Source organism: Rhincodon typus, chromosome 18 (assembly GCF_021869965.1).
Source record: "Rhincodon typus isolate 14 chromosome 18, sRhiTyp1.1, whole genome shotgun sequence".
Classification (NCBI taxonomy): Eukaryota; Metazoa; Chordata; class Chondrichthyes; order Orectolobiformes; family Rhincodontidae; genus Rhincodon; species Rhincodon typus.
Window position 1 is genome coordinate 20,122,330 of NC_063349.1, and position 22,644 is coordinate 20,144,973.

General features: G+C 38.4%; 1 protein-coding gene across 2 annotated transcripts in view; it reads left to right on the forward strand.

Annotated features, from left to right (window-relative positions):
- The window catches only part of LOC109917715 (wingless-type MMTV integration site family, member 5b), a 120,858-nt gene that overhangs the window by 67,845 nt on the left and 30,369 nt on the right, over positions 1-22,644 (forward strand). The gene's annotated exons all lie outside the window — the stretch shown is intronic.

Consider the following 22,644-nt stretch of genomic DNA (forward strand, 5'->3'; position numbering starts at 1 on the left):
GTTGTCCGGATTCTGCAGCATCTGCAGTTCCTACTATCTCAGCTCAGTTCCTCTCCCCGCTGATGCTGCCAGACTTGCCGAGTATTTCCAGAATTTTCTGTTTTTATTTCAAATTTCAAGCGTCCGCAGTATTTTGTTTTTGTACCTAATTACAGCTTTTTAAACCCAAAATAAGACGAATACTGGTCCAGATATACAGCCACATTATAAACAGGCCTTTATTTTCTGTGTTCAATGCAATGTGTGTTGACTTCCTCAATGCTTAAACTACATATTCGTTTTCCTTTGTCTTTAACAATTGTGATTCAACTAAAACAGGTTTGCACTTCATATCAAATCATCAGTTTTGATAATATCCTGAGTTTATATCATGCGTTTATATATTGTTCCTGGATACATTACCACAGATCTTATCATACATAAATAATATTTTTTGAAGAGACAAGAGTATCCCTTCTTAGCTCTAAGTAACATATATTGTGATTAACGTGTGAAACTGGCCGTGTTGTTATTGTGAACACTTGCTAACATCAAAGAGTTAACTTTCAAAAAGGCTTGGAGACAGCGAGAGGCCTTTAAAGAGCCTGGCGGGGGTGGAGACTGCAGCCAGTGTGGGATTGTCTATCAGAGCGCGTGTGCGACACCTTCAGACTGGCCCCGGCACCGGAATAAAAGAGGGGAGCGACAATTTGTGCTGTCAGCCTGTAAATACAAACACAAATTACACAACCAGGTTTTGATGGTGAATAACATCTGCAGCCGAATAACTGCAGTATATTCTGTTCATCGGGGTGGAGGGGCCCGCAGTCCATGCACACAATGAGCAACTGTTTACCCAACGTCGATAGAAAGGCAATTAAAAACAGTTAGATAATAAGCTTTTGGAATTACAGGTTTTTTAAGGGGCAGTGAGGCAAAAACACAAGTTTCTCACTATATTGCACTTAAATAATATATACCTTTAGTCAATTTTCAAGAGAACAGAGAGAGTAGGAGTTTCCACAACAATATGCTGAATGCAAAGGAAATGCCTTTAATTAACAAAAAAAGGTATGCTCATTACTGATTCAGGTTCTTTATTCAAGCCTTATGTTTTAATTTTACTTTAGTGTAATGAATACAAACTCTCTTCTGTCTTGGCTACTGCAGTAGTAGGAGAGACATGTCAGTCCCTGTCATATGGCTGGAAGAAGAAATAGCATCAATTCATCAGTTTTGTCTTACTCAAAGTTGTTATTCTTAGTGAAATTGAATGGGATGAAATAATATGGTGCTCCCTCTGCGCTGTCCTGGACAAGCAGCATCTCCAACTGCAAGTGTTGGCTAACTCATATTAAATATTGCTGGTTATTTTTCATTTGATGATTTCATGCAGGAGTCTTATCAAGAATTTATTTGAAAACAATAATTCACTAATCTCCCTACACCTTCTTTATTAAAATAGGGTCCTGTTACACTCCTGTGCTATTGTTTTAATTTTCTGCAGACTAACTTAAAATTTGCTTTACTTTGAAAGGAAGCAGTTTTTGGCAGTGTCTCATCTAGTTGAATGAAATGAAGACTGTTAATATGGACGAACTGTTGATAGCTTTCTTCACTACATAAGAAATAGGAGAAAAGGTTGGCCATGCAACCCCTAAATTCTGCTTTGCCATTCAATATGGTCAGGGTTGATCATCTGCCTCAGCTCCACTTTCCTGCCCACTCTTCATATACATTGATTATCCTGTCTGACCAATCATCTAGTTATCACAGCCTTACATATATTTAACAATTGAACATCCGTAACCCTCTGGATTGTGAATTCCTCAAAGATTCAAAGAATTCACAAATTTCTCCTCAGCCTCGTCCAAAATGATCAACCCCTTCACCTGAGATTGTGCACTGTGTTCTTACATCCCCAGCTAGATAAACAACCTCTCTGTGCTGATCTTGTTAAGCCTTTTCAGACTCTTGTATGTTTCAAAGAGACTACCTCTCATTCTTCTAAACTCAAGACAGTATAGGCCCAATTTACTCAGCCTTTTGTCATAGGACAATCATCTCATCCTAGGAGCCAAACTTATGAATTTTGGCTGTACTGTGTCCAGTGGAAGATTATAATTCCTTGAATAAAATGGTAATATAAAGGAAGCTTTTGATTGTTCAAGGCATGCAGTATTATTGTAGAGATAAAATAAGTTGATTTCTTGTGCAGATGAAGACATGAAAACAGATCCATGATTTAATGGAAAACGGAGTTTCTGCTCTTTCCAGCAAAAAAAGGCATTTTTCTCTATATGCTGTGATTTAGGCTGTTAGCTGCATTTGAATTTTGACTGAATGCAGGAAGGAAACTGTAGACTACTTAACAGAGTTATGTTTTGCTCAGGTGCACTCATGACATGTATTGGAAAGTATTTTTGTTTGAGTAAACATGAATGACTAGACATTCCCTAGTTACATGCTTGTAAGAAAGAAAATGTTGCATTTCCAGCTGGTGAAGTACTTCTTGAAATGAGGTCACTGCTGTAGTGCAGGAAAAAAGGAAGCCAAATTGCACCCAGCAAACTCCCACAAACAACAATATAATAATGATCAGATAATCTGAATTTCTTTTCATTTTATTTGAGGGATAAATACTGGCCAGGACACCAGGGATAGCTCCCTTGTTTGTCTTTTAATATTACCATTATAGGGATCATTTACATCTATCTGAGCAGGCAAATGAGGCCGTGGTCTAAAATCTCATCTGAAAAACGGTATCTCCATACTCCCCGAGGACTGCACTGTAGTGTCAGCCAAGATTTCAACACTGAGGCTGTGTAGTGGGACTTGAACCTGGCTACTTAAAGGAAAGAGTGCTTCAAGCTGAACCATGGCTGACAGTGATTATGATTGTCAACTGTAAAAAGTTTGGATTCAGGAAAATGTTAACCCTTCTTGTAGAAAGATATTGTACTTTGTTGAGACTGCAATAGTTGGTTTAGATATCCCAATCCATTATGATGCAACATGGGCTGCAATGCCTTCAGAACACTTTTACAGGTTTCAACAAAACATCACAAATCCATGTCAGGCCATAAAACTACACTCCCATTTCACATGGCTGCATTGGTAAAGGCACTATTTGGTACTCAATTCGTTTCATTGACCCCATGGATGGAGAGAGGAGAAATTCATTCGTCTTTCTGTTTCTAATTGATATGTAATGACCCTTGATGCAAATGTGCTTCTTGGGCCCCAGGAGGACAGCTTACTAACATTCACTATTCAAGCTCATTGCTTACTTGAAAAAATGTACATTGAACTGAATTCTTCTTTGTAGAGGTTAAGAAGAGAAATTGAAAGAAGAGTTGATGGAAAATAGTGTAGACCCAAAAAATAATTATTAACTTTTGCAATATGTGTTCTTTTTTAGGATATGGTAAATAGCTAGCCGTCAGCATCATAACGATAAATGCAGCTCATTGACTGTAAGCAGTTTGAGATGCCATGAGTGGTATTTTTTTCAATTGCAAGACTTCTTAAAATCTACCAATCGATATCTATCCATATCAATCACAGTTTATATGTTTACAATTATAGAGTTCTTCATCATAATGTGCTAGTGAAACTACACTTATCAACCTGATAATGAACCTATCATTTTTGTCATGGTATACTGTGGTTCTTGCTATTTATCACTCATTTATTCAGCCATTCCAAATATGAGAGGCTTTGGATTTTCTGTTGTTTGTTTCTCACTTTTTTGGGGTTGGACATTGAGAGTTTGGATGTTTATATTGCCACCCGAACTACACTTCTAACAATTCCATTGCAGGCAAAGTCAAATTAAAGCCCATAGTTCCATTTAAATTTCTTCTAAAAAAAAAAGGTGCAACTTGCTTAATTTCTTCTAAAATGTTGTCTTCTGTGGTGTCTTTGTACTATTCTCAAATTAAAAGAAAAACGTGCACTGTTTCAAAATATTTCGGAATAATTCCTCACAGACTAAAAGTTTTAGATTTATTTATGAATTATTATTGTTATTTATCCTCCTGTTCCAAACTGATTAATCTCTTCTAATAGTTTCCTGTCCAGTGCCTTGTTGAAGACTTCCTGGAATTTCATATATATCACATTCGCTCAATTTGACCCTTCTAGGCCTGAAACGTCAGCTTTCCTGCTCCTCTGATGCTGCTTGGCCTGCTATGTTCATCCAGCTCTACACCTTGTTATCTAATATAAAATACAAATTGTTATTAATGCTGATATCAGCTGGGAATGTAAATACATTTGATCTCAGTGACCACTGATTAGTGAGGCAAAATAATTGACTTGAATTCCTACTTTTAATCACTATCAGGCAGCTCTGCAATGTGTACATGCTGCTGAACGTTGGAAGAAGAGATGTTAAAATTGGCTCTAATTTGGTCAATTGTTGGATCGCCTGTTGACATTAATTGTCAGAGCTCATAAATGAACAATAGCATGGACAAAACTTCAGAAGTAACTGACTTGCACGAGGCTGTACACCAGTGAGAAATAGTGCCTTAAGGAAAGGGCCTTAAAAAATTAAAACATAAGTAAAGTAAGTGCTGCATCCAATTCCCTGTACCTTCAATGCAATGATTGCATAATTAACAGACAAGTAGGAAGTGAAAGCATATTAATATAAAGCATATATGCAAATATTTTCATTTTGACCACTTTAGTCATCTATTTACCTTGATTATTTGTTTTCCTTCCAACCCCCTCCCTTACTCACAGCTGTGGACTGTGCTGAGATGCAGTTGCATGACTAAACCCAGACATGATTTTTAACAGGCTATTGACAATAAATGGGAGGCACCACAACTGAGTGTGATCTTTTCTTTTCCTTTGTATTTGATTTTCAGGTTGTGGAGGGTGTCAGCCTCTGGATGGTAATCAGGAGTGTGAACTTTGGCTCATTTTGCCACTCCGTAACTTCAGGCCGGTTATACTATTGCAATACTAGATTAGTGAGATCAAATAACACTTTAAAAATAAAACATTGAACACAAAATCTTCCCAGTTCCCCCTATTGTTTATCACCAAGCCATATAATGTATGGTTAAACATCTTTAAAAATATTATGAGCTTGTAGTTTTAGAATCAATGTCTTGCCTCTTCTTTCTCCGGAACCGTTTGTCGCAAATTATTATCAGAAATTTAATCAACAAGAATAACCATTTGCATTTATTTAAAGCCTTTAATGTGGGCAAAAGAATCACTTCGAATGATGTATTGGAAAATAGATGCTAATCATGAGGGGTGATCAAACAATAGTTGGGTTTTAAGCGAGGGTGGGGAGGTAACAAAACATTTTATAGATGAAGTTTGAAACCTTGGGGTTTGAAGCTGGCAGTTTGTCCAAAGGTGAGGCAAAGAGGAAGGGGTGTACAGACTGGTGTCGGTAGAATAACGATTAATGTTAGGGATTAGGGGCATTTGTAGTGCCAGAGAGTAGAGAGAATGGAAGGGCAAGTTCATGAAGAAATTTGGTGAAGCTAAGAATGACCGCATGGCCATGCATAGGTTTGTATGGCGCACAAAGGTATAAGGAGGACAATGAAATCAATGGAAAGACATCCATTAGATGAAGATTAAACTCATTGAGAGCAGTCTAGACTAGAGATTCAGGTTTGAAATAAAGGAGGATATATTAAGAAGAAATTCAGGGTAGAGATTGGGGCTTAAAGTGAGAGGGATGCAACAGAGTTTGTTGCTTGAAGGAAGAACAGATGCACAAAGCTCAAGGTTGAAGATGAGGGACCACTTACCACTGCTTCACTTTGGATAGGAGAGTTGGTGGAAAATAGAACATAGATCAGAGATTCAATAATGATAAAGTATTGCCACCCGCAATCTAAGCATCAAAGCCATGATGCTGAGTTGGAGAGCCTCTGAAAACTTGTTATTTACAATGCAGGCAGAACACTGACTTTGTGATGCCTGATTATTTCCTTGAGTTTGTAGCCAAACACTGCTAATCATACTGTTTATTGCCCAGATTCATCAGCAGGAGCCAATTTCTTGGGTGGCTAGCATCAATTAAAACTGCCTAGCACTTCATCAAGCAAGTATCTGAAAGGTGAGGGAAGATTATTGAGGCTGGAGCAGGTATTTGGAGTTATCATTTAAAATAATCTGACTTGGATTACCATCCAAAGGCTGGCCCACCTTCCCTGTCACATTTAATTGTTGTTTGAATGGTGTTGGTACTGAATAGTGTGCTTTTTCATTTATCATCTTTCAGGGAAACAGTTCTGCCATAAGACTAGGTAGACCACCTGGTATTGAAAAACGCTGTCTTCCTGGGTGATGTAGGATGTGAGGTACAAGGTATCAGTAATCATTCAGTACTTATAATCTCCTGTATTTGCACAGCACCATTTATGCTGCATTCATAGGAATAAGGACTGTATGTCAAAGGTCCATGTCCCTCTTTGTTGGAGTCCTCCATGCTGTATTATATAAGGAAGTACGTGAAACTATCAAGGGCTAGATGCCTTGCAAGGATGGTGACAGACAGCAAGGCCTTTCTCCATTGACTGATAACCCTTTTACACAACACCCTGACTGAAACCAAATGTAGGTACAATGCTGCCCATTCTTTGATGAAGACCATTGTGGAGCAAATGATCAATCTGCTAAAGATGAGGTTCCAATGCTTTGATTGATCTGGGAGAGATCTTGCAGTCTGGTTCAGACAGAGTGTGCTGCATAATACTTAAATTCTGTGCTCTGCACAACTCATGGAGGCAAAGAGGGGATGTGATGGATGCTTAAGATCTGGGAGAGCAGCAGCAGTCGTCTGGGGAGGAACTTGTGACAATGTGCAATTGGATCATCATCTTCTACATGAAGGAGCACTGCAATATCAGGCACAACAAGCTAGGCAGGACTTAATTGACATCCACTTCTGACAGATGTGAGCCGGGTGCAGTGATCACTTATTGACTGTAAATTTGTTGCTACTTGAAATTCAAGCTGTCCATGTCTGTTCTAAAAAGCACATGTAACTTTTAATCTTTTTTCTTTGCTTTTGCTGAATAGAATTGAATGGTTTCAATCATTTGACACCGTTCCAGTTCATGATTGGCCCCACATTGAACAATGAGAAGATGTTAGGCTACACCAGGATTTGGGGAAAGGAAGCCCCCTGCTCTTATACAGGTTCTATAATGGGATGGTACTGAGGACATGTAAACTATGTATCTCAGCTCATAAATAGTAATACATTTGCAAAGGTACAAGTATTTGCAATGAAGTATCAACTGTGCCACTTATATACACTTAGAAATATTTATTTTCAGTTCTTCTCCCTCTATGTCCACTGTTTAGGACAATGTCTGATACATGACTGGGCTTTAAACATAGTGCTGGGAATCCCAGGAGGCTTCAGCTGTGATGAGTGCTTCCTGTGCTGGTGAGAAGGGAGATAGCCCGAGATGTGTGCTATAGAAAGGTGGTACATAGGTAATGAAGTGAGTTGCAGGGAATAGAGTGAAAAACCCTGTTATTGGTCACAGAGAGAAACCCTCCATGAAATTCGCCAAAATTTACTCTTAACCAATTTGTGATAATTGTTTCTGGTTCTTCCTTTGTGTTGACTGACCTACTGAGTATTTTCAACATTTTTTACACTGCCAAGTTGGAACTACAATTCCCTGTTTGGAATGAAGTTTTTCACATTTATTTCACTGGCCGACACCCAACCCCACAACTCCTGAGCCTTTAAAGCATAAATTTTTATTGGATGCGAACAACATTGGGCATACCTCTTGAAAGATTAAAAATAATTACACACAGTTTTAATAGTGCAACAATGTAGAAATATGTAAGTAATAAAATGATTTTCAGATAGAAGTAATGATGCCATTCAAAATTAATCAAGTCAATGTTGGCCACGTGAAACAACACATTATTAAAGGTCTATTCACATAACAACTTTAGCAGTGTTTCTTTAGATTGATGTTAAAACTTGACATAAGTTCAGAATGAGGGCTTCACTGACTGGACAGTGGTAATACCTGCTGGTTTCTCTTTGGTTTAATTTGATATGAAGCATAACCGCATGCACAAATTTCTCTGTCATGTTTGGCTCTGACTGGATTGCTGCAGTAGATGTTGTTATGAATTATCTTCCTTTTGTTGTATTGTCTCTAGCAAATAAAGTATTATGAAGTAATAGTCTTGTCAGGTACATACTTGCAATTTCAGAAGTTATCAGTAATAAATACTTTCAAAATGGTTTTGAGATAACTATTTACCTTTTAAACAGTAACAACCTGTAAACAATTGATTTTTTCATTCATTGTTTAAATTCCTCTTATCCTAATGGGTTGGTTATTCCTACACATTTGACTGGTGAGCATTTTCAGTCCATCCTAAGTGATACGTTATAACCAGCAGCTGGTATGGGATGATTAAGCCTCTGTGTTTCTAGCCCCAGCCACAGTCCAGAATTAACTGCCTTCAATAGATACATGAAAATCTACTCAAGGTAAGTTTTTGGACAAATACCACCCATGAGCTGCTCGGGTAACAATGCAATATTCTATTCAAAAGGCAATGTAACTTTTAAAACAGTTTTGTGTAACAGGTAATTCACTTGCCAAGGATGGCATCAGGACTTTTCAGTCAATACAATTGCTTGAGGCCTGATTGAATTCACTGGTAAGTTTAGGGGTTGAGGTAAGGTATCTTGGCTTAATCAATGAAAGAGTCCCAAACCAGGTCAAAGCCCCAAGCAAGTGCAATGCCACTCCTTGTTTGTGTAGGAGATTGGTGCAGGGAGATTGATCCATTTTGGTCAAATTTATGTAGCTTTTTGAGGGTTAGGGAGAGCTAGTCCACGATATGAGGATCTTTCCTACACACTGCTTCTACTCTCCATGCAGAAATTACTAGAATTTGTAGTGAATCCATAATTTCTGTCCATCCTTACAAAATCTACATAGCAACACATGAACAAACATGATATTGTAATCCTCTGTGACGTACTAAATATTTACGTATCCACTTGTTGCAATGACCCCAGTTTTCCTTCAGGAAAGCTTCTTTGGGGTTGAGTGTTATGATATAAAAGATTAGACCCAAATTATTCTTTAATGGCAGACCAGGTGATCTGAAGTTTGAGGACATTGTTAATCATATACAAGGAAGTAGGATCTGGAGGGGAAGCCTGTCATGAGGGGGCTCAAGCTAATCTGACATCAGTATCCAGATGGAGAATATGGTCCTAACTGGATAAATAGTGAGAAGGAAAACAAATAAGGCATTACTCCTGTGTCTATGATTTCTGCACTTGGTTAAGTGGCAGCTGTCTCTCTGGGAACAAATGTCTATAATGAGCACTAGAAAGACTCTGTGTATTTTTCAGACTGTTTTGTGTACTTTTGAGCATGGTAATGGGTTCCAACACGTGTTGCCAATTAGCTGACACATTGTATTGGAGTGACAGAAGTTGTAAGGTTCCGGTTTCATCGATGTTATTTGGGACTGCAACGCCTTTGGAAAAGCTGGAGTGGAAAATGTTTTTTCACTTGAGGTGACATAGACTGGCTCTCTCCTGGGACATTAATAGAGGAAACATACTTGAGATCTGCTGAATTATTACAATTTATGGAGAGATATGAAATATGAGATATTTTCAGAACGGCTATGTAAGTTAACAATAAAGATATTAAATGTTATGAATGATTATGATGTGAGTAGGGATAAGTTGCTCACACTGGTTTGGTGAGACAAAAAAAACAAGAGCCCAAATTAAACTAAATATAAAACATTGAAAGAAGAGGCTAGAATAAATGTTTTTATATACCAGCTATTTACAATGTGGAATTTTGTGCCACAAGCCATTGTCAAAGCAGAGCCCAGAGTATGTTTAAGGAGAATTAGATGGTTGCTTGAAAAAGATGGATATTAGGCGTTATATGAGAGGAAGCACGAGTGGAATTAATTAGCTGATTTGTGAAGGAAAACAGCACTACAGACTTGATAGGAATTATATCCTGTTTTTTCTAAGTAACAGTGTATAATTCTATAATGTATTTCACTTCTAATTTTTTCTAAGATTGTTAGGGCTGATGAGATTCACCTTACTTATGTGAATGTGGTTCAGCAACATCAGGCTGGGACAGATACGCAGTTAAACTCAAATAGCTAAACCTACTGCTGCAGTTGCATCTATCAATTTTTAGCTTTATGAAAATGGCATCTTTCTTTCTTATTTGTCATTTAATTACATTGAATGCTATTAAGTTATGTGGCAGATAGAAACTAATGTCAGCAGAAAGTTAAATCTTGTCCATTCCTGGATAAGTATTCCTTTAACAATATCATAAATGTTAATTAGCGCCAAACCACCACTCTGACATTGACAATTAAATACGACAAGTATGGATTCTCACTCCTTGAGGTTTTAATTGTGGTTGTGAAATTTAAAAACTTTGAAATTTTCTGTTTCTGTTTTTTTTGTCTCTGTACAATCTTTTTTGTTTTTCTTTCTCCACTGATCTAACATTAAATTTATCCACTTTAATTTATACTTCTTTCTAAGTTCTTGTATTGTTAATTTCGTAATCCTTCAACAAGGTTGATTCAGGAGATAATTCTTAGTCAGCTGACTCAAGGCTGATAAATCTTTTCTATTGATTCATTGTTTGATACAGAGTTCCAGTAAAATTTGTCTCATGCATTTTCTGCTGTTGGTTCTATAGACATATTACTCGCTGTTCTGCAGTATTACTTCTTTTTTCAAGGTTAGTACCTGTTTCCATTCAGGATCAGAACCCGTGCATGTGGTTGCTCTACCTAATTTCCTACCTCCAGATTTGTAAATTGCCTCAATGGTGGTTTGTGTTGGCAGCTTGACAACTCCATTATAATGAGGACTGGCTGCTCCATGAACCATCACATCCATAGCACGTATTGTCTACTCAATTAATAACCATCATAAATATTGTCCCTGTTATTGCCATTGGATATTTGTCAACATTAAAATTATTGTGATTTTCTCCCAAAACAGTCAGATGCTGTTTAAGCGAGGAGTACAGGAAACACTTTTGATGACTTTGAAAGTTAATTGAGTTTGTGATTGTGTATTATTTTCAGTATTACTCTGTATTAATAAATATTCACCACTGAAAATAAAGAATTAGATGAAATCATTTTATATATCATGATAAGGTATTGTGTGTGTTTGAGAGAAGCACTGAGCCCTGAGGGGAATAACAACTCACAAAGCTACCCCACTGAGGAGAGACTTGTATGTCATGTGACCTTTTCATGGATGAAGTGCACAACTTAAAGAGGAATCATACAGCATAGATCTTTGATATCTCATGGATATCACGAATACAAAAACAGTAGCTAAACTGGAAAAACTATGGTGAGTGTGGTGGTGAGAGATTGGGGGCTGGATTTTGTGGGCACACAAAAGCTGTAAAATTGGCTGCCATGCTATGGCCACTGTTCTTGCCCACTTTAATTGCAACTTTACAACCTATCCTGTCCATGGACTAATTAAGGCCCTTTACAAGTCAGTTAAAGGCTTTCTCCCTCCATTGCTGGGATTTAACCGATGACAACACGCGACCAACAGCCTATTCAGACAGGCAGATTTTGGGCTGGTGCCTGGCCAGGGTTTGGGTGCCTCCTTCACAGGATCCTTGTGTCAACTGGAGGCAGTAAACCTCAATGTTTTCTCATCCATTACCCCTAAGTGGGGCAGGCCTGCCCATGACCCTATGCCATTTGTAGAGTGGGAGTGGAGGAGGTCAGTCTATGATTGCACTGTCCCTCCCCCACCTGATATAACTTCCAACTCGTGGTATTTTGGACTGAATGCAACCTATGAATAATATGAGTAAGGTACCCAATTTCAAGAAAAAAAAAGTAGTTTGTTCAGGTTATGCTGTTTGAGGTTGAATAAAGCAGATTTCTGAATATCTCACCTGGCCTCTTTGAAGTATATTGCAGTCACAGGGCAGAAGACTGTATTGGAAAGGTTGGATGTAGTGAAGAAATAGGATCTGCCTTTGGCATCCATATAAGCAATCTAACCTCCATGATATCTATACCATTGAGAGATGTTGAAAATAATAGAATGATACCTTTGTGACAAGTGGCAACTAGCATTTGAGGCACCATTAGGCTGTGTAGCTAGTTTGGTTCATTGATGAATTCATATAAATGGAATCAAAATATATTCTTCCACAAAGCTGGATATTAAAAAGAATGTGAAAATAGGAACTGAAAATATAGTTACTTAAAACCATTTTTTTTTCTCATTCATGATTGTAATTTATTCTCAGGCAATTTTCTTGAATAATAATGGTCAGGTAATCTAATAACCCATGTGAAGATTATTTCACTGTGAGCATTAAGTTCTGTGAGTTCCCAAGTTCCCTGGAATCCCCCAGCAGATATGTTTTGAAAAGTGCATTCTTTTTATGACTTGATGTTAGTCAAATTAAGCAGGGGTCTCCTTCTGGTTACAAAATGTCAGGTAAGGCCTGTGATTTCCAAACCTACCCCCATCATTGATTAAATTTCTTTGTTATTGGCTTGGTTCAATATAAAAGAACTGATGGAAATGTATTCCAGCATAATTTTAATTGGGACATGGAGACAGAGCCGCGCATACACTGCTCCTCAGACATGTGAAGGTATGTGGAATCCATGGATAAATTATGTCATATGCTCCAAGTAAGTGTGCGGTTGGATTCCATGGGTAATGGATAGGATTAAAACTGGAGTGAAAAATATCTATTTTAATGCCTGTACCAGATTGATAACTGTTGCATTTTAATAGTTTAATATAGGTCATTGACATTTTATGTTGGCAAATCTAGAGCTTTTGGTGAAGCCCCATATAAATTAAAGTATAAGGGATTGGGTGTATGATACTAATATGGATTGAGAATTAGTTAGCAGACAGGAAATAGAGAGTAGGAATAAAAAGGTCTTTTTAGGTATTGAAGTTCTGATTTGTGCGGTACCATGTGGATTAGGTCCTAGCTATCCACAATATATTCCAATGATTTGAATGAGTGAATTAAATGTAATATTTTCAAGTTTGCAAATGACACAAAACTGGGTAGATTTACGAGTGGCAAGAGGAAAGCAAAGAGGCTTCAAGGCAATTCAGACAAGTTGAGTGAGTGGGTAAATGCATGGCAGATGCATGATAATGTAGATAAAAGGGAAGTTGTCCCCTTCTGTCAGACTAATAACGTGGCAGCAATTTACTTAAATGGTATTAGATTGATGTTGATGTTAAAAGGGATCTGGGTACAACAGTCGGTAATAGCTAGCACGCAGGTACATCAAGCAGTTAGGAATGCAAATGTTATTTTGGTCTTCATTGCAATGGCATTTGAGTGCACGAACAGGAGTTTCTTGCTACTGTTGTTAAGGGCGTTCATGAGTATTGTGGAGTATTGTGTGCAGTTTTGGTTGCCTTATCTAAAAAAAGATATACTGCCATAGAAGAGTTCAGCAAAAGTTTACCAAGCTGATTCCTGGGATGTCAGATTTGTCATATAAGGAGGTTAGATTGACTAAGCCTGTATTCAATGGAATATAGAAGAATGAGAGGGGATTAAATTATAACACATAAAATTCTGACAGGATGCAGGCATGATATTCCCCCTTGCCTGGGGTGTCCACATTCTCAGGGTACAGGGTAGACCATTTAGGACTAAGATGAGAGAGAGAAAGAGAAATTTCTTAACTCAGATGGTGGTGACCCTGTTGAATTCTATACCACATAAGCGGGTGGAGACCAAGTCACTGAATATGTTTAAGAAAGAAATAGATTGCATTATAAACAGTAAAAGTGTCAAGGGATACGAGGAGAGTGCAGGAGTATGGCTTGACATAGGGGGATCAGTGATGATCATGGGAGAACAGACTCAATAGGCCAAATAGACTACACTTGCTCCTATTTTATATGTTTCCGTGTTTCTAGTGCACATTATCATTTAACAGTTGATTGTTCCAGAGCAAACCTTAACTGAATATGTTAAACACTTATAACAAGTAGAATATGATGTCACTGAGGTTGTGTCATTAGGGGATTAATTGTCATTGCCCCGACCAGAAGGCAAACAGATTTCCTGTATACACTGATGCAAGGTGATCAAGTTATAAAATAACTTCAGGTAATAAGAAACACATGCATCGATTTTGCCAAGAGCTGCACAAGTGATCACAACTGTTTTAGTGATAAGGAAACTACTTTTCAATACAATAGGAAAGAAGTGTTAGGTTAATCTTTTAAATTGGACAATTAAGGTTTTTCTATGCAATTATGTTATAAATTTAGCAAATACACAGTGTAATAACTAAATGGAGTAACAATTTTAAGCCACTTGTTCACAATAGTTTATTGTGCTCTTCTTGCATTTACAGTTTTGGGAGAGTCTGAATAGGCTTTCAACAGTCTTGCTTAGACTGGGTATAAGGATTTCTCCTTTCAACTGTCTATATGTGAACAAAAATGTTGAAATTTCATTTTTCACAAAATTGTAGCAATTTTATTCTAAATCAATGGTAAGAACAGTGAGAAGCACTTTTTAGCAGTGAATCAGTTACATAATTAAACTACTTTCACTACAACACTCTGAGGTCAAGAAGGAATTAATCTCTAGATACACATATCTGAACACAAAATGCTGTAACTAAGCACCTGAATTTCTTAACATTTGCAAAGAATTGTCTCTGTCCAAAAAGAAAGAACTTTTAACACTAATTTTAATGTTGTGATATCTGACTTAACACTGGTTAGAAATAAAGTTGACACTGTTTAGGCTGAAGTTATCAGACTCACGTGTCCTGTAACAGTCTTAACTCTGATGTTAATAAATCTTCATGGGCTGTATTGTAGTATAATGAATTCATATAATGGTGGGTCAGTGGTTAGCACTGCTGCCTCACAGCGCCAGGGACCCGAGTTCGATTCCACCCTCAGGCAACTGTCTGTGTGGAGTTTGCACATTCTCCCCGTGTCTGCATGGGTTTCTTCCAGGTATTCCGGTTTCCTCCCACAGTCCAAAGATGTGCAGGCTAGGTGGATTGGCCTTGCTAAATTGCCCATAATGTTCAGGGATGTGTAGACTAGGTGGGTTATAGGGGGATGGGTCTGGGTGGGATGCTCTGAGGGTTGGTGTGGACTTGTAGGGCTGAAGGGCCTATTTCCAAACTGTAGGGCTTGTATGATTCTTGTATGTATGTATGATTATATATCAATGAGGTCAGACCATATGGAACTGGGACCCAAGTGTGTGAGATAGAGTGGGAAATAAAAGGGCAGACAGACTGTCAACAGGAATGGGGGAAAGAAAGAAAGACCATGCAGTTGCCACTATTGAAAGATCAGATTGGCCAGTAATACTGAGTGTCATGAGTGCTATGAAAGAGGCCATTTCAGAATGGTATCAGGAGGATGAAAAGATAAAAATAGACTGCAACAGTCAGTGAGTATCCAAGGATTTGAGGATATTGAGATGCAGGATGTATTCTTCTCGGAGGATATAATTATCACATCAGATAATTCCTTCTACCCAGATTTAACAGATCCACTACAAGCTTTCTACTACCCTGATTTTGCAGATTTATAGGATGAATTCTGGTTTGCCATAGTTAATGGCGAGAGAACTAAAGTTATTTTGGATACAGGAGCTACGGTATCCATTCTTTCAGATTTCAAACTGTGGCTGAAGCCTAAGCTTTTTTAACCATCTAATATTCAGTCACTGAGCCTAGGAGCTATTCCAGTAAGAATGCAAGGGCAGGTGACCGCTACTCTGTGCTATAATGGGAGAGATACCACCAATACTCTAGTAATCCCTGATCATCATTATTTCTGTTTTAACAGAAATGCTTGTATAGTTTCTTTGTTCAGCAGTAGCAAAAGTCTTGCTCCATTATGCTCTGAATCAACCTTCATTGATGAAATTCTATCCTTAGGACCATAGATAGATTTTGTAGTTCCTTCATTTTTTGAGAGAAGAGTGCTTGGGAATGATGACCATATTGATATTGATGATTTGGTGAAGGAGAAAGGCCTGGATCTGACTGTGCTCTTTGAAGACAGCACAGATACTTACAACCTTTGTGAAGTCTCTGCTATCCAATTGAGTAAAGTCACACTTGTTCACAAAATGATACAGAGTTGCTTTTGTGCCATAATTCCACTGAAGACACCAATCCCACAAAACAACAACTACAACCTGATACAGCAACTCCTTTACCTGAAGAAATACTGAAACTATGATCCTTCCTATTGCCACAGTGGCTGTTAGAGAGAAAAAAAATATCACAATCAATGAATGAGGAACTTCAGATTGAGGAAACAGCATTTTTAAGCAAAAGACAAGATTTTTAATGCACGCATTAACAAAATGGTCAGGAAAGGGAAGTCTTAGAGATTGAAAAGGAAATGTTTTAATGGAAATCAAATGTTTGCAGCAACTTTTTGATGAGTGAACACCAGAAAATAAAGCCCTCCAAATCCCACATTAGAGAGCTTCAGACAGGTTCGTATGAACATGTGAATGAACACAACTGCTTCAAGAACAGGAAGAATTGTTACCAGTCCAGAGAAAGGACATTAGAGAAAAATGGGAGCTTAATAACCAAAAAGCAAAAGTTTATAGAAAATTTTCACAGTCATATTCAGAGACATCCATTGCCCTGTGAAATTGGCAAGAGAAAGAATTGCTCTGATGGTGGAACATGACTCTCTTCCTTCGATATTTAAAGTTTGAAACTCAGTGGGTAGTTTCAGCTAAGAAGAATACTTTCCTGCAACCAGCAATATTAACTTACATAAACACAAAGAAATGCTGGAGAATTTCAGCAGGTGTGGCTGCATCTACGAAGAGAGAAACAGAGTTAACTGTTCAAGCCTAATATGATTCTTCTTCAGAAGAATTAACTTATATTTGTGAAACAAACTCTTATGAAAGAGAAGAGAGGTCTTGTTTAAAGTTTGAAGAAAACTATCCTGGATAAACATGCCCTCATTAATAAAGAGATCAACTGCAAAACTATGACATTTTGAAGAAGGAATTGGAAAAATGTGACAGAACATGGCAGCACTGTGGCTCAGTGGTTAGCACTGCTGCCTCAAAGTGCCAGGGACCCAGGTTCAATTCTAGCCTCGGGTGACTGTGTGGGGTTTGCATATTTGTGCATGTTGGATTCTAGAAATCACATCTTTTGTGTATACTGTTAGGCTAAAGGCACCAATGGTACATCAGTTTCCTTTTCCTCAGTTGTCAGGCACTTTCTCTACCTTCCCCATGCTCCAACTCCAACCCTCCCTCAGTATCATATGAGTGGCGCAGCTGACCATAATTATCCTAGAGAACCTTGATGAGGCATCCTGCAGGACATCCAGATTTGTGAAGACACCGGAAAGACACTTGTAGCAAACCAATGGCTTCCTGATGGTTGCAAAGATTGTGAAATGGGTCCTAACATGTCTCTCCTGAATTTCTGTGGTTGGATCCCTCACTGGAGTTAGCGGCTAGGTCTTGAGTGGGAATATGTTGTCTCCTAGGAGCCAACCGTTGAGGCTGTTTGTTGGAGTGAATGCTGGTACAAGTTGAGACTGTCAGAGGATGAAAGAGTTATGAAAGTTGCCTGGATATCTGGCACAGACGTGTTTAACATTCTTGTGATGGATCATTGACAAGCTGCCTATTCAGGAAACTCGTGTGAGTTCTGACGACTCCTTGATTGCCACAAGAGTTGAATCATCCTCTGCACTGGTGGAAATCCTGACATTGAAGCAAAGCTGACAGCTATCTGGGCTTGATTCGCCTCACTACATCAAAGTGAATATCACTGAAGGCCTTAGCAAATGAAAGAGAAGGGACTTGACTGGTGCAGTGTAGGCACTAAATTATAAAATCTTGAAGATGTCACCTGAAGATCCCTGGAAGAAATCAGAAGTGAGGAAATTGTTGGTTGTGATCCCATTGACAGCCACAGGCAAGGTATGGCTGTCTGCTGCTCCCCTCGGCCAGACGTCTGCTTCCAAAATGACTTGCTTTGTTCAGAGAAATGAAGCAAGCTGATTCTTGGTACATCAGCTGTATGCAGGGAGCATTGTCTCCTTTGAGGTGCAGCTCTATCTCCATTCTCTGTTCTGTGGAGCTGCATCTGGTTATGAGAAGGCAGCTACTGCTTGAGCATCTCAATGTTGTTAAGGCTGCAGCTCCTCCTCAGGAACAGCAATGCAGGTAAGAATTTCATGTTGACTATGATGGACTCAGTTGCCATTCCCAAAGATAGGAGTGAAAGATATAATCCTTTCACTGTGGCAAACCACAGACATGCTGATTTTCTGTCCTGATACTGTTGCTAGCAGGTCAGTGTCATTCAACAATGACTTTCCACTGTGCACTCACCTTCTGCAAGCTACATACTGGCAGGGAATGCCATAATGCAAAACGTAGTTGCCTTTTAAGTTCCCTTAATTGGTTTCCTGCCAGTTCCAAGGAGATTTCTCCCTGGCTTCAGAACCCGAGGAATGTCAGAAGAAGATGGCATGGCTCCAGGATCACAGCAGCACCAATTTCTGGCGGTTTAACTCTCATTCCTGCAAACTTGCCACCCACTGCATGAAAAAAATAAACTTTGTGGATCCCAACATTACAAGTTAATTTGGGAATAGTTGTGCCCCGTTAATGATTTAAGGTGAGACAGGAAATCTCAGAGCCCTGAGGTGGTCCCAGGTTTGTGAGCTAGAGAGGTAGATGGGAGAGAATCTGGAGACATCTGAAAGCTGACTTGTGTATGAATAATGCGACTGTGGAGCAGTCAGTTGTGGAGGGAGCATCATGAACAGCCATAAAGTGGCTAACTTCGGAATAGATTTTTAATATAACAGAGACTAGTTCAAATAATACGAAGGACTACACACATTAAATTGAGCTGAAGAATTGAAATTAGGGCTAAGGTGGCTGAAAGGCATTGTGACCAGTGGTGGAGAGATTAATATCAAAGATGTATAATGCACCACAATTAGAGGAGTAAAGATATCTCCCAAACTTGTAGGATCAATTGTCAGAGATAGCAGGGGCATGGCCATTGACGAATTTAAAAATGAAAGTGAGAATTTAAAATTGGGACATTAATGAGCTGGGGAGCCTGTAAGCATTAACAAGGGCAGGGGTGGTAAAATGTTGAGCTTGCAAACAAATTGAAATGTGGACAGCAGAGTTTTGAATGAAATTTCTCCAGGGGAAAAGATGGGAGGTAAGCCAGGATAGCATTGGAATTGGCAAGCTGAGAAGTAACAAAGGCATGAATGAGAATTTAGGCAAGAGATGGACTGAGAAAAGATTGCAGTCAAACGACATTTGGAAATGGAAGTAGGCAGTCTTGGTGTTGGTTCAGATATGTGGGAAAGTTTGGAAACAGTATTTTAACAGTTTAACAAAGTTATATCAGGGTTAGCTATGCTTGACAGGCAACTGAGATTGTGGCTAAACCAATAGCAGCAACAACAACAACTTATACTCATAGAGCACCTTTGGTGTAATGAAATGCCTCTAGGCACTTCATAGGAGCATTACAAAACAAAGTTTGAAACTGAGCTGCAGGAGGTGACATTAGGTTAAACATCCATATGCTTGATCAGCCGGGTTTTAAGGAGTGTCTGGAAGGATAAAAGTGAGGCAGAAAGGCAGAGAGAAATAGGGAGGGAATTCCAGAACTTGGGACCTAGACATCTGAGGACTCCATCAATGATGTAGTGATTGAATTTGGGAATGCATAATAGGTCGGAATTAGAGGAGCACAGATATCTCAGAGTTGCTGAACCAGAGGAGATTATAAAGATTGGGAGGGGCAAGGTTATGGAGTGATTTGAAAACAAGCATGAGAATTTTAAAATCAAGACATTGCTTGACTAGGAATCAGTGTAAATCATACGATTTAAGGGGTATTAAGGGAATGGGACTTGCTGTGAGTTAAGGCACATGCAGCTAAGTTTGGTCGCCATCAAGTTATGGACAGTAGAAGGTGGGAGACTGGGCAGGATTGTGTTAGAATAGTCCAGTCTAGAGGTAACAAAGATATGGGTGAAGGTTTCAGCAGCTGATGAGTTGAGATGGGATGAATTCAAACATTGTTACACACATAGAAACGGGTCCATCTTTGTTGTGCACATGTATTAGGTTGCAAGCTCCTTTTGGGATCAAGTGTGATGCCAGTGTCATGAACTGGTTTAATCTCTGACTGCTGTCGGTGAGGGAATTGAAGCTGATAATTAGGAAACAAAATTTGGAGAAGGAACTGAAAATAATGATTTCAGTCTTCCCAATATTTAATTGTAGGATATTTCTGCTAAGAAGAGATAAATAATAGGAGACAGGATAGGCCCTTTCAGACCATCAAGTCTGCTCTGATTGTGGCCTTAACTCCACTTTCCTGCCTGACTGTACTACCCTCAACTTTCTTGTCAATCAAAATCAGTGTCTTCATCCAGTCATCAATATAAAACATAAATAACTAAGGCCACAGCACTGATCCCTGCAACACCTCACCTATACAGTTTGTCAACCTGAAAATAGCTACTTCGTCCTGAATTTGTTCTTATGAATTAGCCAATCCTCTGTTAATGTTAAAATATCATCCCTCCTCCCCATCTGCACCCCGAGCATCATGAGCTCTTACCTTATGCAGTGGCCCTACTATGTGGCACGTATTCAAATGCTTTTTGGGAATCTAATTACACTGCATCTACCAATCTCCCTTTACCAACCCTGCTTGTTACTCCTGAAAAAAAACTCATTTTTTTTTAATCAAACATTATTCCCCTTTCATAATCCCATGATGAATGTACCTGAGAAGATGAGGATTTTGTAAACGTCATGCTGCCCTCTGTGATAGTGACCATGACAACCATCATCAATTGTTGTAAAAACCCATCTGCTTCATTCATGTTCTTTGCCCTGGTCTGGCCTACGTGTGACTCCAAACCTAAACTCACCTCTGAAATATTGTAGCAACATTCAATTCAAATGCAGTTTGGGATGGCTAGAAAATGTAGTCTTACCAGTGATGCTGACATCACATGAAATAATAAAAAGAAAGTTAGACCAGCTGACCAACTGTTCTTTCAGTTGTCATCCTTTCTTGAATAGTAGTGTTATATTTGCAACTTTCCAAACCCCTGAAACTTTCCAGAATCTAGGGAATTTTGGAAAATTACAGCCAATATATTCATTATCTCTGCAGCCAATTCCTATAATACCCTAAGATGTAGGCCATTGGGTTCAAGGGACTTTTAGTTCTGATAGTTTTCCTAATACTTTTCCTCTAGTGATCATTTATTGTATGTTCCTTGTTTTGCCTCGTGATTTTATACTTCTCTTGGGATGAGTGTTGTACATTCTACCACAAATACTCGTTCAAAATTTCTGCTATTTTCTTGTTTACCTTTATATCAGCTGTTCATTCTCAATGCCTAAGAGCCCAAAACTTACTTCAGATATTCAGTTTCTTTTTTAATACTTCCAGAAGTTTTAACTGTTTTTATATTTCTTGCAAATTTTCTCACATATTCTAACTTTTTCTCTTTATTTTATTTTAATTTTTTTTATCATTCACTCAGGATATGGGTGTCGCTGGTTAGCCAGCATTTATTGCCCATCCCTAACTGACTGGAGAAAGTGATTGTGAGTTGCCTTCTTCAACCACAAAGTCCTTGGAATGTAGGAACACTCAAAGTGCTGTTAGGAAAGGAGTTCCATGATATTGACCCAGTGGCAGTAAAGAAACAATGATACAGCATCATGACAGGGTGGTGTGTGGCTTGGAACTTTCTTGGGAGCTTTATCCTATGCTGATTTATAAAATATTCCTAAAATTCAGGGATACTATTGATCTTTACAGAATTGAATATCTTCTCTTTCAAACTGACACCATTTTTAGTTTCTTTAATAAACAACAATTACATTATGACCAGATGAGGAGGGCTGAATTGGCTCACCTCTTTTTAACTTCCTCCATCTGTTGCAACAAAGATTTGTAATGGTTATAGCATGCACCTAAATCACAGTTCAATTAAAACATTGTTCACTAGATCAAAATGAAGGTGTCACTTACAAGGTTTTCTTGAGTGAAAGAAAGTGGAATTTTAATGCTGATTAACTCTGGAAAAAATAATAAAATATGACAACAAATGCACATGCAAATGTGAGTTTAATGTTTAAAAAGATGAGTACAATAAGAAGTTAAAGAATATGTAATTTTAAAAGTACTTGAATCTTGAGTTATTATATTAAACCTGAGCCCATGGACACGTAGTTGATGTATCCTCAGCAGTAGTGAAATTTGTAAAATTCTTGCATTTTCATTAATGGATATTTATTTGATTTGCCTTACCATTGGTCTTATCTTTTGAAGTGACGACGAAGAAACATGGTGAGCAAGAACCTTACAGTTGTTTGCCTGAAATACAGTTCATTTGTGTATTTCCATGTCGGGCATCAATAATCAAGAAAGCTCATGGAACGCTGGCCTTTATATCTAGAAGATTGGAGTACATGGATGCAGATGTTCTGAAAAACTCTTGATTAGACCTCACTTGGAGTGATGTGAGCAGATCTGGGCATCATACCTTAGAAAGCA